Source organism: Heterocephalus glaber, unplaced genomic scaffold, assembly GCF_053883595.1.
Source record: "Heterocephalus glaber isolate CG9 unplaced genomic scaffold, H.glaber_assembly_v1.0 deba00001446, whole genome shotgun sequence".
Taxonomy (NCBI): domain Eukaryota; kingdom Metazoa; phylum Chordata; class Mammalia; order Rodentia; family Bathyergidae; genus Heterocephalus; species Heterocephalus glaber.
Window position 1 is genome coordinate 5,871,926 of NW_028258298.1, and position 16,177 is coordinate 5,888,102.

Here is a 16,177-nt window from a genome sequence, read left to right on the forward strand (position 1 = left end):
AGAGTCGGGCCTTCTGATTGGCTCAGAGTACAAACGCAGGCGAACGCAGCCAGAGACCCGCTCTTCGATTGGATTTTACATGAACTGCAGAGCACGAAATAAAGAGGCCTTCAGTCATTGGGCCATTGTGCGAATCTCCTTTTGGCTTCTCCGCCGCCTGAATGAGCGTCTCAGGATCTTCGTCATGACTCTTAAATCTGGGCCTGTCAGTTCGGCCCAGCGTTTCTCGTCTCTAGGCACGGCAGGGGATTTACAGAGTTTAACCAATCATATAACGTCGACCTCAGGTTGCCAGGCAGATTATGCTAATAAGACCCCGCCTTCTATGCTGCTCCCACTCTGCGGCGGGAAGAACCACCTGGAGGTGGCGGGGGGGTTTGATTTCCATCACCCCTAGGGAGAGAGGACCAGGGACCCACTGATCTTCCAGCTCCCCTCACCCAACATCGTGTAAGTACCTAAAGGAGTAAGGGAACCGGATAAGCTAGGGTCCAGAGTACCCCATCGACTGGGAGGGTGTTTCGTCTTTGCTTAGTCCCACCCAAAATGGCGCCCAGCTCTTTCCGCGTCTCAGAGCCCGGCCGGGGCCAACCGACCGCGGACCCGGCTGGGGGGGGTGGAATTGATGGTAGTGGTGGTGGGGGGGAGAAATCCCGGCGGCACCGCCCGATGGTACAGTCCAGCCGGGCTGGGACAAGGCACCTTCCTCGGGTGGGGGGTCAAACCATCTGCACCGTCCTAGGGGAAAGGGGCACAAGCCCCTCTGGGAGGTCTTGCGGGCTCTGCGCTCCGCGACGGCGCTGGCGCCTCCTCGCCCTGCCCTCCCCGCGCGCGCTTCCCTCCGCGACCCCCGACCGGCTCGCCCACTCCGCCGGCCACGAGCACCTCTCCTCCCCTGCCCGCGTTGGTTGGGCCGGGACGGCAGTTGGCGGCGGCCGGGCGGCGGCGGCGGGCGCGGTGGCCGCGGTGGCCGCGGTGGCCGGGATCCGCGGGCCAGCGCGGGGCAGCGGGCGGCTGGCGCGCACCGCGCGGGTCTCTCGCATGGTGCGCGCAGCTTTGTCTTGATGAAGCCGCGCAGACAGCCGGCCCGGCCTTTATTTACAAGTCGGCCTCGCGGGGACTGGAGGCCCCGCCTGCAGGGTGCGGGGCGGCCCGTGTGGGTCTGTCTGGTGCTCGCCGCGTCGGTCTGGGTGGGCAGGCCGCAGGCCGAGTTCGGGCTCCGGCCTCGCCGGGCCCAGGGTGTAGAGCAGCGGCCGAGAGGCCAGCTGTTTGGGAGCTGGTTGGTGGTTTATAGTACTCCAGCCGGCCGTCTGCTTTTAATAATCATTTTTGAAAAGACAGTATCCACGTACTAGATACTGTAGTAAGTAAAATGGAATAGTCACCGTCTCCCCTGCAGGCACACGAACCAGCGCTGTTGCTTTTTGGGTGCCTGTTCCTTTAGCTTCACTATGTCGATTATTGGCTTTCGACCCGTTTTCAGTCAATATATGTGTGTACTTGAGAGGTGGTTTGTTCTCCCATGGAGGATTAGGGTGGGGAGACTGGCCCAGCTGAATCCCATGCCCTAACTAGGTTCTCTCACCTGTTCAAGTCTTGCCTGCTCTATAAACTCGGGAGCATTGCTCAAGATTGGTGGCCTCTTTTCCCGACCTGTTCCCTTCTTTGTTAGCAGTCCACCACTGCAGTGAGCGCTTTGAAGGCTGGAGGGTGTGCATTGTTACATTGTATTCTACTCCACGGCCTGCTAGGTGGTAGCTTTTGCATTGAATACTCATTTGTTGCTCTAGAAGTGAAAAAAGCTGAAAGAAAATTAGGATTGTTTAGGGACAAAGCCATGTATAAACTGTTATTCAGGCTAGTGATTTAAAAGATGACTTTACTAGGTTTTACAAATAAATTGAGGTGAAACTGACATAAAACGAACCGTTTTGTATGGATTTCGCCAGAGCTGGGGGTGGACCGACTTTGCGCATTCAGCAACATTTAATGAGTTTACATTTTGTGTTTTGGATCAAGAGTTTTTTTCACTTTGTGACTTCTCTTATTCATTTATTCCGTGAGGACCCACTTTGGTATGTTATTTTCCAGAGTGCTAAATTGCTATTTTGCCAAAGAACCCATGTGTACTTTTAAAAAATGTTTTATAACGTACTTCCCCATATAGTACTGTGTGTATTGTATATCAAACATCTGAAATGTGGGTGTGTGATATTAGGTCCTTCTCTTCAAGGGCCTTGAATGATTTTTATTTAGGGTTATGGTATGTTAATCCAATATAATCCCCAACTTGGCACTGCCTCAATTTCCACTTGCCTGAGGTTTTTTTTTTTCCTTCTAGTTTTAATAATTGTGATCTCTGAAGAAAACATAGAAAATATAGTCAGTATAAAAAGTAAAAAGCCCAACCGTGTAATTTACCAGAGATAATCCTTGCTGACATTTTGGTGTTGCAAATATTTGTGAGTGCATAAAATATTTGTACAAAATTGGCATCGTGTGGTTTAGTAAGTTTTGTTTTGATGTGGAGAGCTGTGTAAAGACTAGGCTGAGGATTTGCTTTTTTCTGTAGTTTCTTTAAAGGGTGCATCATGAAGTCCTCTGAACTAAAGTATAATATTTTGATTCATTTTACTTTTTAAAAGCATACCCTAATTGACAGGGATAGGTTTTTGGGTAACAAGCAGAATTGATCAAAGAGCTAAAAAATTACTGGGCCGAGCTGGAGGTTGTGGCCACACTCAGAAGACTGAGGCAAGAGGATGTGGTGAGTTCAGTGCCAGCCTGGACATAGTGAGACTGTCTGAAAAAACCAAAAACAAACAAAACATAACACACACGAACAAAAAAAGACCTTGAGCTGTGGTTTTCTCAATTAGTTTATATTTTGAGCACTGACAAATGTATGGTAACTGCATAATTTCATCTGGTAAAAATGATTTGCTAAAAACAACCTAGTAAATGTCCTGTCCTTGTAGAGTTTGTTTAGCTAGAGTTTGTTTTTAAACTTGAATGCTGATGTACTTTGACCTATTGCACTACAGTAATTTTCTTTCTCCCAGTGAGTGTAGACACACCCAGTCCAGCCATTTGTTTTTCACAAGCAGAATTTATTATTTAAATTTATCACAGGTACTGAGCCAAGTGTGGTCTCAGCTACTTGGGAGGCTGAGGTGGGAGGATCACTTGAGCCCATCAGTTCAAGACTACTCAGGGCAACATAGTGAGATGCCCATCTCACAAACGAAACCAAACCCAAAAAACCCCAAAAGAACCCAAACAAAAGCAAAGTCCCTAATTTTTTATAGGTACTTTAACAGATTAGCAGAGAAGAATCTGGTGAGTTCAGAGAAAGGGAATGTTGGGGCTGGAGTGTAGCTCAGTGGGGCAGCACTTGCTTAGCATGTGACCAAATCCCCAGGCCCCCCCCCCCCCAAATTGGCAGTCGCCCAATGTTGCAGATTGGTCCTTCTGTGGTTATCCTTTCCTAAGAGACCAGGTAGGGCAGGAGGGTCAATGGGAGCTTTTCATTGTTTCGTTCTAAGCTAAACACATTTTCCCCCACTCTGGTATTAAACTGTTTACATGGTTTGGTTGACTCACTAGAGTGACAGAAGGGGATCTGGTCTCTGTATTTTATTTTATTTTTTTGGTACCAGGAGTCGAACTCGGGTACTTGTGCTTGCGCAGCAGGCGGCAAAACCACTGACCTAAATCCCCAGCCCTACTTCTTTTCTTTTTTTTTTGCTTAACTTTTTAAGTGTCTTTTCTAAGGCACTTGTTTACATTTAGTTCTTAGCATGTGACGTTAACACAACAGTGTTCAGTTTTCCAAGTGAGAAGGAGACAGAGGTGTAGTGAATTGGACAAGAGTATGGAGCTGGCCAATAGGAACAAGGGGGGCTGGATTCCTAGTACCAGGCAATGGTGCGTATTTTAATGAGGCTTCAGTCTCCTTGTCATCACTTACTCATCTCTTCCTTTGTTCTCTTGCAAGTTGGTGAATTGAAAATTATCCAGGATTTTTTTGTTGTGTATGTGTGTGTGGTGCTGGGAGTTGAACCCTAGGGCCACATGCATACTTGTCAAGTGCTTCACCACAGAGCCAAAAGACAGCCCTGTGATTTTTTTTTTTTTTTTTTGTACCAGGGTTTGAACTCTGGACCTTGCGCTGGCGAGGGAGGTGGCAGCACCACTGAGCTAAATCCCCGGCTCCAACCCGTGAATTTTGAAAACAGTTTTTTTTTCTTTCTTTTCTGTGGTGCTAGGGTTTGAGCCCAGGCCCTTGAACATGCTTGGGAAGTGCTATAGCCCTATCCCTCCAGCCTCTGGACTTTAAGTGGTACTTGATAAACATAAGGTCCTGCGAATGGAAGTGTTTGGGATACCTGTTTATGTGATGTCCAAGTTCTCTCACATACGTTAAACTGTTGAACTTCGAAACAATTACTATAGAACTAAAGTGAAATTATATAGCAGTCATTGCACTTTGATGAACTTTATTTAAAATTTTTGCTAAATTGCCCAGACTTCCTTACAACTCACAACATCCTTCTGCCTCAGCCTTCCTTGTAGCTGGGATTACAAGCTGTGCTTGGCTTATTTGAAAACTTAATTTTTTCCAGTATCAGAATCGAACTCAGCACCTTGTGCTTGCCAGGCAGGTGCTGTGCCACTGAGCTACATTCCCAACCCTGAAAACTTTTTTTTTTTTTTTAAAGGGTCTTGTTATATAGTATCGGCTTGCCTGGAATTTGCTGTGTATTCCAGGCTGGCCTTGAATTTATGGGCCTCCTGCCTCAGCCTCTTGAATACTAGGATTATAGGAATGCACCACCATTCATTTAAAAAATTTAAGAAAGTTGGCTGGGCACAGGTGGCATACATTTGTAATTTCATCACTCTGGGAGGCTTTGAAGGTTAAGCCCAGCCTGGATAATTTAGCAAGACTCAGCCTGCAAAAAAAACAATATATGTATAAATACCGAATAGTTTCTCTAGTGTGAGAAACTCAAAGTGTAAATAAGGACGAAAAGGTATAATAGATAATGTGAAATAGGAAGAAAAGGGGCAAAGGGGAAGGGGAAGTGGGAGGGGTAGGGGAAAGGAAAGAAGGGAATGGAATTAATATGAGAAAATGAAAAAGAGGAAACAAAGTCTTTGTAAATAGGGAGGGATGGAGGGGTTCAAGGGAGGGGAGGGGAAGGGGGAAAAATAAGAACCAAGAGAGATTATGTAAAGGTGCAAATTTCCAATGATGAATGTCATTATATTGTATACCTAAAATGTACCAGTAAAATATTTTAAAAAAACAAACTTTTTAAAAGAAAGTTTATATTCATGTTTAGATATACTTAAGCCAAGTTCTAGGAATGTTAGTCAACTTTCCTTTACTGTTATAAATACTTGAGATAGCTTATAAAGAGGAAAGTTTTGTTTTGGCTCACAGCTTTGGAGACTACAGTCTAATTGATTGGCTTGGGCCTGTGATGAGGCAGCAAGTGGTGGAGCAGAACCACTCAGCTCTTGGCTGAGAAGTGAGAAAGAGGAAGCGAGTAGGAGCCCAGAACCCCTCTCTGGGGATCCCCTCTCCAGGGATTGAAGGCCTCCCATCAGGCCCCACCTATTCCAGTTCTCACCACAACTGCTTTTGTTCTACTAGGAATTGAATGCAGGGATCTTTTGCCACTGAGCTACATCTCCAGCCCTTTTTATTCTTAGGGACAGAGCCTCTAAATTGTCCAAGCTGGCCTTGAAGTTGTAATCCTCTTGCCTCAGTCTCCTGAGTACCTGGGATTACAGGTGGTACCAGTACCTAGCAATAGAGATGGTCATACATGGTTGATAAGAGTATTTACTACTTTGGAGAACAGTTCAGCATTATCAAGAAGGTAAAAATATACCTGCTCTAATGCCCAGCAGCTGCACTATTAGACAAATGCATACATATGAGAGAACTAGAAAAAACATTTGGAGTTTATTTTCATGATATGAACTGATTCAGTTAATATTTCAGGGCTGCTGTATTCTATACACACTATAGCTCTTTGGAACAATGCTGAATAACTTGTATTTTCCTTCTGCTGAATATTTTACTAAACTTTTCATCTAATATGTTCCATAGTTCCTAAATCATTGCTGTATACAGAATAGATAACAAATACTGCTTTTTAAAAAACTATTATTTGAATTTTTACAATGGGAATGGTCCAGAGCTTTGTAGTTAGCCAACTCTGGCCATTAAGCAGTTTACTCAATTAAATCTGTCTGTGGGTCTAGTGAATTACAACCTCCAATAGCTCCCTTGGGATGAGGTCAGCAGTGGGTCCAAGCCCTGCTGGGGGCCTGGCACCTGCTGCTGAATGTTAGGTCCAGGCTTGCTTTATCAGGGATCTGGGAGTAAATGTTGCTTGGTGCACAAGTGACCATTCTTGGTCATGGTAAGATATATTCGCAAGCCAGCATTTAAAGGACATCTCAAAGTGCCTGCTACCCTACAGGTGCTCTATAAGTGGCAGTAGTTATAATTATTACTATTTCACTAGTTGTTTACTTATATAACTTTGAATTACATTGCATGTACTTGGAATCAGATAAGACTATGATTATGCTGATTTTTAAAATAAAGAGCTGCGTCTGTCAGAGGATTTTATTTTTATGATCTCATTTAACTCCGAGTCCAAATCCAACTTGATGTAGGCTACACCTGAATGAACCAATCCAATGAATTGCTTGGGAAAAGTTGTGGCTGAGATTTCCTAATCTGAATGCCTCTATTGTGTCTCTCTATGTGGAAAAAATACCAATCACATAGTTTTAAAATTCAGTTTGAAGTTGAAATATATGGGTAAAAGAGAACCTGTGCCTATAGTTAAGAGACTTTTATTCTCAGATCAATTGTTTAATAATAAAATAAGACTTTTCTGGATAATTTATCTTTATGATCTAATAGGCTATGGTAGTCATGATTTAAATTTAACATTTAATTAACATTTGCTGTAGAATTATACTGTAACAAATATCCCACTTTATGTTAACTATGAACTTGTGAGTTAGGTAAGACAAGTGTTATTATTTCAGTTGTCAAGGTAATGAAATCTTACTTGCTTTCAGATCCATTATTTTTCTACTTCTCCTTACTGAAAAAGCACTTTAAGCAATGTCCTGGCTGGTAGAAGTCTGAATACTAGACCAGAGATTGCCAGCCTACCTACTATAGTAGTTTTATTATAGTGGAGAAGTTTATAATTTGGTAGATTATAGGTCCTTCTTTTCATTTTTTTAAAAATTTCAGTACTGGGGATTGAACCTGGGGCACTCTACCACTGAGCTAGATCCCCTGTTCTTTGTATTTTGAAACAGGATCTGGCTAAATTGTCCAGGTAGGACAGGAAGTTGCTATCCTCCTGCCTCAGCCTCTATTTAATATTGTGCTGGATTACAGGCAGATGCCTCTGTACCTTGTTTAGATTTTAAGTCTTAATTATAGGGCAGTTAAGGTTGTGTGTGGGGGGGGTGCTGGGGATTAAACTCAGGGCCTCAAGGAAGAGTTTTCATGAAGGCTATAACAGCCTTAATGTGTCATCTATCTGGGATCTTTCTAGGTTCACCATCTTGTTAATAAAATACTTTTTAAAAATCTATTTCATGTTTCACATTTATCTTTGTTAAGAAGGGACTGAGGTTGAGGAATGAGAATTTGAAAATGAAAAACAGACCACATTAACCTGTTTACTGGGGTGTGAGTTAGCTATAAAGGAAATGACTGCAAACCAGTACCGATTTGCTTACTCTTGCTTAGAGTTATGGTCTAGTTTCTCTGAATAAAAGACTATTTTTCAGGCACTGAGGTAGAGTGAGCAAGTAATTACACTACTTTCTCTCATACTGCAAATACAGTGTTAAATTATGGAAATTGTGCTCTAGAAGAATTTTCCTCTAAGCAATTTTAATAGTTAAATTATTTTTCTTCAGTCAAAACATTTCAAAACACTTGAATTTATTGAGGAAACAGCTTATTACTTAAGATGATGCCTCTTTTTACATTATGCAGGATTTTATCCAGAGACTGGCTGTGATTTGTTGAGTCATTGTTACTGAACCACCTGTGAGGAAGGCTTTTCAGGTCATGGAGGATGAACCTGAAAGTCTCCTGCTTAGTTACTGCAGTGATGCTTCAACAAAAGACCTCGAGATATGTGGGCCAGATAGCTTTCTGTGCACAAATGCCAGGGTCACAGAGGGATGGTATCTGGGTCCCCCCCAACTTGTGAATAACTGCTGTTGTTTAGGAGGCAGCTGGAGGGAGAGTGCGTTTGAAACTTTGTAAATCCAGTATCCACAGTGAGAGACACACATGCTTGATCTTATTGGATGAGTCTTGTGCAGCAGTCTTTCTGTCTTCTGGTGTCCTGCAGAAGTCCATATATACACCTAAAGCTCCTCTCAGGTATATTGATAGGTGTACAGTACGTGTGGTGAAGGAAGCTGGGAGCAGAAAGCACATTTATTCCAGCCTGTTGAGAATCCTAACATATAAGGACCACGCAAATATATTTAAAAAACTGGTGAGTTGCATATTTTGAAGAAAGGTGTAGGGGTTCTTGCAAAGATTGTGTTTAGCAATAAGAAACAAACTTTTTTTCTTTTTTTTTAAGATGATGGCTTTGGCCCTTGAAAGTTTAAGAGTATTTATGAATGCCACTAAGTTGGAGTAAGAATTCAGAGTGGTAATCTTATTTTTGTTTGTTTATTGCTCAGGATTGAACCCAGGGGCCTTTACACTGAACTACATCCTCGGGATTTTTTTTTTTTTTTTTGCGACTAGGTCTGGCTAAATTACACAAGCTGAGTTTGAGATCCTGCTGCCTCAGCCTCCCAGAGTGCTGGGATTACAGGTGTGCACCACCACCTGTAATCTTTGTCCCTTGGTTGCCAAAGGCAGTCATGACCTTAGCGTAATCAGTCACATATTATTTCTAAAAATGATTTTTTTTGCTGTAATAATTTTTCTTTTCTTTTAAAATTAATTTTATTGGTACACTTTTGACATGCATAATGGTCACATTCATCATGGGAGATTTGTACCTGTACATAATATAACTTGATTCTTCTTTTTTTCCCCATTCCCCTCCTCTCCTTTCAACCCTTCTTCCCCTCTCCACTTACAAAACCTTTTTGCTATTGTTTTACTTCCATTCTTTATTTTTTATCCCTGTTCCCTTCCTGCCCTTTCTCCTCCCCCCTCCCTTGTTCCCCTTCCCATTGAACATTTTCTTCCCACTTCCCAATATCTATCATCCATCTGTTCCTTATTTACACTTCCAGTTTCTCACACTGAGAAGAGTTTCTGCCTCTTTTATTCCTTTGAAACTACCAGGATTAGGGCAGTGCTAAACTAATCACTCACATGTAGTGGTTTAGTAATCACACGGCCTTAACCCCAGCATCACACATTCCAGATTCAACTACCTCTGAAAAGGAGTGTCCCACCTCATCTGCAAGAGGCTTTAGGGGGACATCTAAACACAAACCACAACATTCCTCCCCTGGCCCCCCAAAGACTCATGCATATCCCTTTATGCAAAAAAGCATTTAGTCCATCTCCAAGAGTTGCCGAAGTCCTAATAATTTCAGCATTGCTTAAAAGTCCAAGTCCGAAGTCTCCTCTGAGATTTAAGCCAAAGTCTTAGCTGAAAGCCCCTGTACAAATGAAAAGAAAGTCAAACACTTCCAACAGTCAATGGCACAGGATGGACATTACCATTCCAAAAGGTACAAATAGGAAGAAACAAAGGAATAGGACCAAAGTAAGTCCAAAATCCAGCAGGCCAAACATTACATTCCTCAGTTCCACTTCCAGCATCCAAGGCAATCTGTGGCAAGTTGTGAACTCCAAAGGGCTTGGGTGGCTCCGCCCCTACGGCACTTGGTAGGGGGGGTGTTGTTCCCATGGGTTCTCTCTGGGGCTGGCTCTGCTCCCTCTTTGCAGTTTTCCTCAGACAAGCAACACTTCTGGCTTTTCCATACTTCTGGGTTCTCCACTGCACCTTCAGCTTCACACTCACAGCTTCACACACTGCCCTCTCAGGGACACACTGCCTGGCCTCCCAGGCTTTCTTCTGAAATCTGGGTGGAAGCCTCTCCACAACTCTTGCATTCTGCATGCACCTAAAACCAGTGTCAAGGTCAGTTGCCAAATGGAACAGTAGTAGCCAGTCTTCCCTCTCCCTTGGCTGAAGGGGTTGAGTGCCTGGATTGCTGAGCACTCTGAATCCAATTCCAGTGAACAACTTCCCTAGGCCACTGCCATCCTGGAACATGGTGCTCTGGGGCTTCCTTTTCAAAGCAAAATCCTTTACTTTTTCAATTTTGAGGCTGCAAAGGGTGGAGTACTGCTGAATCCTGTGATGTCCTTAGGCCATCTTTTCTATTCTCCAGTTTCTTCTCAGCAATCAAGATCTGCTCTGCTGTATCTTTGCAGTCCACGGCTTTACTGGAGCTTCCTTTCTGGCCAGACTCAAAACATTTTAAGTCATTCTGCTGGGCTTTTTGCTCTTGATTCTCAACATAGATCTGGCTAAAAGTCTCCGACAGTAGCCATGCCACTGCCTCAATATTTGACTGCCTTGAAATTTCTTCTACAAGATTAATTAGTTCACCACCCCTAATCTCAGTCTCAGGCAAAGTATATGGACATGAACAAAATGCAGATAAACATTCTGTCAAGCCATAACACACATCATCTGGAGTCCGACAGTGAATGCAGTCCTTTTTACCAGCAGAAATCTCCTGAGCCTACTCTTTAACAGCTTTCTGGTCTTTTGAGCTCCGACCAGAATCTCCCATACAAAACAGCCTAAGGCATTCCAGCGCTGCTTCTGTAGCCAGTGTCTCCGGATCTTTCCTAACTCTTCCCCTTCCCACAGATCAGTTCCAAAGGCTTTTGACCCACATGGCCAGGTAATGTCACAGCAACATCCCCACTACTTTGGTACCAAATTTCTTTTTTTTTTTGGTACCGGGGATCGAACTCGGGTCCTTGCACTTGCACAGCAGGCAGCGAAACCACTGGGCTAAATCCCCGGCCCATTGGTACCAAATTTCTGTGTTAGTTACTTTTTTCTCATTGCTGAGTCAAAATAACACCCAAAGTTAGAGGGGAAGGGGTTTATTTGGCTTACAGTTTGTAGAAGTTTCAGTCCATAATCAGCTGGCTCCAAGACAGGGATGACAAGCAGGCACGGCAGAGCAGAAACAGCATGGCATGCACAAGGCAGCAAAGGCAACAAGGGACCTTTAAAAATGATTTTTTAAGACATGTCATTGCCAGGATAGATATTTCTCTTTGTTTGCTGTGCAGGAGTTAGATCTAGCTGACACCAGGACTACCCGGGGAGGCTTAAGAGCAAAGATTTTTGTGCTTCTTCCTACCTCTGCAATTGATTGCTTCAAAATGTTCAGGAGTGAGATTCTGGAATTTGTCTTTCACCTAACTCCCTACTTGATACTGGTAAAACTAGTTCATGAACTTTGAAAACTGAAGACCAACTTAGTGAAGTTTAAATTCTTCATTTTTCACTTGTGGCCTTTTATAGGCTCATTTTAACTCCTGTTTGAGGTTTTTCTCTTAAAAGTTACTAGTCCCAAAGCATGCCCCCGATTTCTTTTGCCCTGTCACTTTCTCAAGAAAGTTTCATTAAAAATATCTTCATGTTTAATTGAATGCAAATATTACACACATGTGGGTATGTGTGTGTGTAATAATTCTTTCTGTTCGGTTTTTTTTGACATAGGGTCTTACTATATAGTCCAGGCTGGCTTTAAACTCACTGTGTAGCTTAGACTGGCCTTGAACTCAAAGCTATCTTCCTACTTCTGCCTGTGGAGTGCTGGGATTATAGGCATGTGCCACTACACTCAGCTCAGTTCTTGATGTTGCCAAATTGTTTTCTAGAAAATTTGCATAGATTTAATGCCAGCAAGCCAGGCATGGTGGTGCATGGCTGTAATCCCAGTGCTTGGGAAGGTGAGGCAGGAGGATCACCTAACTTCAAGACCAGTCTAGGTAGTGAGTTTAAGGACAACTCAAATTTAGCAAGACCTTGACTCAAAAAAAGAAAAAAAAAAAAAAAAGAAAGTTGGTATAATTTATAGATTTAAATATCCATCTTTTTATTTATTTATTTATCTTTTGGAGACAGGGTCTCACTATGTAGTCCAGGGTGGCCTTGAACTCCCTGTGTAGCCCAGGCTGGCCTCAAACTCGATCCTCCTGCCTCAGCCTCCCAAGCACCGGGATTATAGGTATGCGCCACTATGCCTGGCTTAATCTTAGTTTTTTGTTTGTTTGTTGTTTGTTTTTGGCGACAAAGTCTCACTATGTAGTTCTTAGTCTTAGTTTTTTGTTTGTTGTTTGTTTTTGGAGACAAAGTCTCACTATGTAGTTCAGGCTGGTCTTGAACTCACTGTCGAATTTGAGGCGATCCTCCTGCCTCAGCCTCAGGAGTGAATGGATTACAGGCATGTGCCACCCCACCCAACTGGTTTAATCTTTTTTTTTTTTTTAAAGAAACTTCGGGTTGAGCTTGTAGCTCAGTGGTAGAGCACTTGGTTAGCATGCGCACACCCTGATTTCAGTCCTAGCACTGCAAAAAAAAAAAAAAAAAAAAGCTTTCTTGAGATATAGTTCATATATTGTACAATTCACTTATTTAAAGTTTACAATTCAATAACTTTAATTATTCAGTTGTGCAACTGACATTACCACAACCAATTTTAGAATATTTTCATAATCCCCAAAGAAATTTTCTACCTCTTAGTTGTCAGCATTAATTCTCCCATCTTCTCCCAAATCCTAGGCCACCCGTACTCTGTGTTCTGTCTCTTTTGGGATCCCTATTGTGCATATTTCCTATTAGTGGAGTCATTCAGTATGTAATCCTTTGTGGCTGTATTCACTTAGCATAATGCTTTCAGGGTCTCTCCCTGTTGCATCAAGCCTAGTTCTTTATTCCTTTATATGGCCAAATACTATTACATTGTACAGATAGACCACATTTTTTGTATCCATCATTAGTTGATGAATATTTGGATTTCTTCCAGGTTTTAGCTCTCGCAATACTACTATGAATATTCACGTCCAAGTATTTTGGGGGCATATGTCTTTCCTCTTTGGTTTACTATACCTTGATGAGGAATCACTGGTTCATTTGATTAACGCTGTATAGCCTTTTGAGGAATCGCCAAACTGTTTCCAAAATGGCTGTAGCATTTTATATTTTCAAAAGAAGTGTATGAGGATTTCAGTTTCTTCACATCCTCACCACCAGTTGTTATTATTTGTTTCAATATCAGAATTTTGAATGAAATTGAGACAATGAAAATATATTACAAAAATGAGCCTAATAGAAGCTTGGGATTACACCTGTAATCCTAGCATTCATGGCTGAGGCAGGAGGATTACAAATTTGAGCCCAGCATAGGCAATTTAGTGATTTAGCAAAAACCTGTTACAAAATTAAAAAAAAAAAAAAAGCTGGAAAATGTAGCTCAGTGTGAAGGCTTGGCTTCAGTCCACAGTACTGAACAAGACAAACCTACAGTGTAATTGCCAGAGGGAATTTTGTGAAGCTCATTGACATGGCATAAAAGTGTAACTAGTGTTATGTTTGGAGCTGTCTAAATGATGAAAGATAAATATATGCTGAAATTCAGGTACCTATGAAATACAAAACCTATGTTCAACTATTTAAAAATTTTAAAAATTTTAATATAATACAAGTAGATATTAAAAAAGAAAACATAAAAATACTCTTCTTATTAATATGGAAAAATAAAACAGTTTCATGACAAAATAATGAGAGAATAACAATGGTTAATATACCATGTATCAGGATCTTAAAAGGATAGCCATGATGTTACCCAGAGTGCAAGTCAAAGACAAAAAAAAGGTTTTTACAAAGGAGAAACACACAAATTAAAGGATAAAATTTTTGTTTTAATTAACAGAAGAAACTCATAGTGTAAATTAAATAAATTACCATTTATCTTAAAATATTTTTGAAACAATAATTTGGGGAATTATTTGAACTTCTTATTTCCTATCTATCTTGTATTTTGCTCTCTATATTTATATATATATTTTGAGTTTCTCATATAAAAGAAGACATGCTATATTTAAGCTTGCATGTCTGACTTAACATTATGTTCTCAAGCTGCATCCATTTGCTTATGAATGCCTCAAGTTTATCTTTATGGCAGAGTAGTTCTCTATTGTGTATAAATACTACATTTTTTATCCATTTGTCTGTTGATATACATGCTGTTTCCAAGATCTAGCTATTATAAATTGTGCCACTGTAAACATAGATATGCCTGTGTCCCTGAAATGATGACTAACTCTTTTGGGAAGATAACTAGAAAAGGATTAGCTGGGTCAAATGGAATTTCCATCTTTAACCACTTACCAGTCCAATTGTTTAAATACAAGGTGACCAAAAATTGCAGATTTTCCATTAATTTTTATAAGATAATATAACAGGAAATATAAAATGACAATTTTTTTTTTTTTGTACTGGGGATCAAACTCAGGTCCTTGAGCTGGCGGGGCAGGCAGCGGAACCACTGAGCTAAATCCCTGGCCCTGAAATGACAATTTTATCAAGTTTATTCAATAGAAGAATCAACTGGTCGAAGTGACACCTGTCCAAGTGACACTCGGGATAGTCAGTATGTAAATAAATGCTCTGCTCCAGTGATATCTGGAGTAAACTGTCAAGTGGTTAATTTTTTTTTAAGTGCTTAATTTTTTAAGGAATCTCTGCACTGATTTCCAAGTGGCTATACTAGTTTACATTCCCACTATCAATGTAGAAGAGTTCCTTTTTCCCCATATCCTCACCAGCATTTGTTATTTGAATTTTTGATGATGGTCATTCTTTTTGGGGTAGGATGGTATCTTAGTGTAATTTTTTTTTTGGTACCGAGGATCAAACTTAGGACCTTGCGTTTGTGAGGCAGGTGTCAGCACCACTGAGCTAAATCTCTGGCCCTTCTTAGTGTAATTTTATTTGCATTTTTCTGTTCCAGAAATGTCAAACATTTTTTCATGTGTTTATTGGCCTTTTGTACTTTTTTATGAGAACTATCTGTTCATTTCAGTTGCTCATCTTTTGATTGGGTTTTTATTTGGGGGGAGGTTTATTTTTACTTTTTGAGTATTCCTTATCTATTGAATTCTTTATATGTTCTATATATTTGAGTTCTTTATAAAATATATTTTTATATATTTTGAGTTCTTTATATCATGCTTTCTCTGAGAAATAGCTGGTAAAAATTTGATATGATCTCATTTTTGATTCTCAGTATTATTTCTTGTGCCATTGGGGTTCTGTTCAAAAGTCTTCACCTACACTTATGTCTTCAAGAGTTGTACCTGTTTTATCTTCCAGCAGGTTGTTTTTGTTTTTAACATTTAGATCTTTGATCCATTTTGATTTTAGTTTAGTACATGATGAGATATATGGGTCTAGACTCAGTCTTCTGCATGTGAATATCCAATTTTCCCAGCACCATTTATTAAAGAGGCTATCTTTCCTCCAGTGTATGTCTTTGGCCCTTTTGTCAGAGATCAAATAGCTGAATGTGCATGGGGTTATTTCTACTTCTTCTATTCTGTTCCATTGATCCACATGCCTGGTTTTTTTTCTCACATGCCTGTTTTTATGCTAGTATCATGCTGTTTTAATCACAGTAGCTTTGTAGTATAACTTCAAGTGTGGGATTATGATGCCTTCTACTTTGCTTTTGTTACCCAGAATTGCTTTTGCTATTCTGAATCTCTTCTGTTTCCATATGAATTTCAGCATTGTTTTCTCTAGATCTATGTGAAGTGCCATTGGTATTTTGACTAGGATTGCATTAAGTCTGCATATGAGTTTTGGAAGTAGAACTGTTTTGATTATAATGGTTCTGTTATTCAGAAACAAGGGATATCTTTCCATTTTATAATATCCTCAATTTCCTTTTTCAGAGTGATGTAATTTTCATTCTAGAGGCCTTTCATTTTTGAGTTTAGGTTAATTCCTAAGTATTTAACTTTTCTTGATGCTATTGTGAATGTTACTATTTTCCTAATTTCTTAGTGAGTTATTAGTGTATAGGTATGCTATTTATT

The 16,177-nt window shown here is 40.9% G+C and overlaps 1 protein-coding gene across 3 annotated transcripts in view; it reads left to right on the forward strand.

Annotated features, from left to right (window-relative positions):
- The first annotated feature begins 276 nt into the window (after positions 1-276).
- Positions 277-16,177, forward strand: part of Prdm10 (PR/SET domain 10) — a 106,155-nt gene continuing 90,254 nt past the window's right edge. For all 3 annotated transcript variants that reach the window (XR_015452411.1, XM_013078830.3, XM_087214279.1), the window contains exon 1: positions 277-450. The gene's annotated coding sequence lies outside the window, so the exon portion shown is untranslated. The remainder of the gene's footprint in view (positions 451-16,177) is intronic.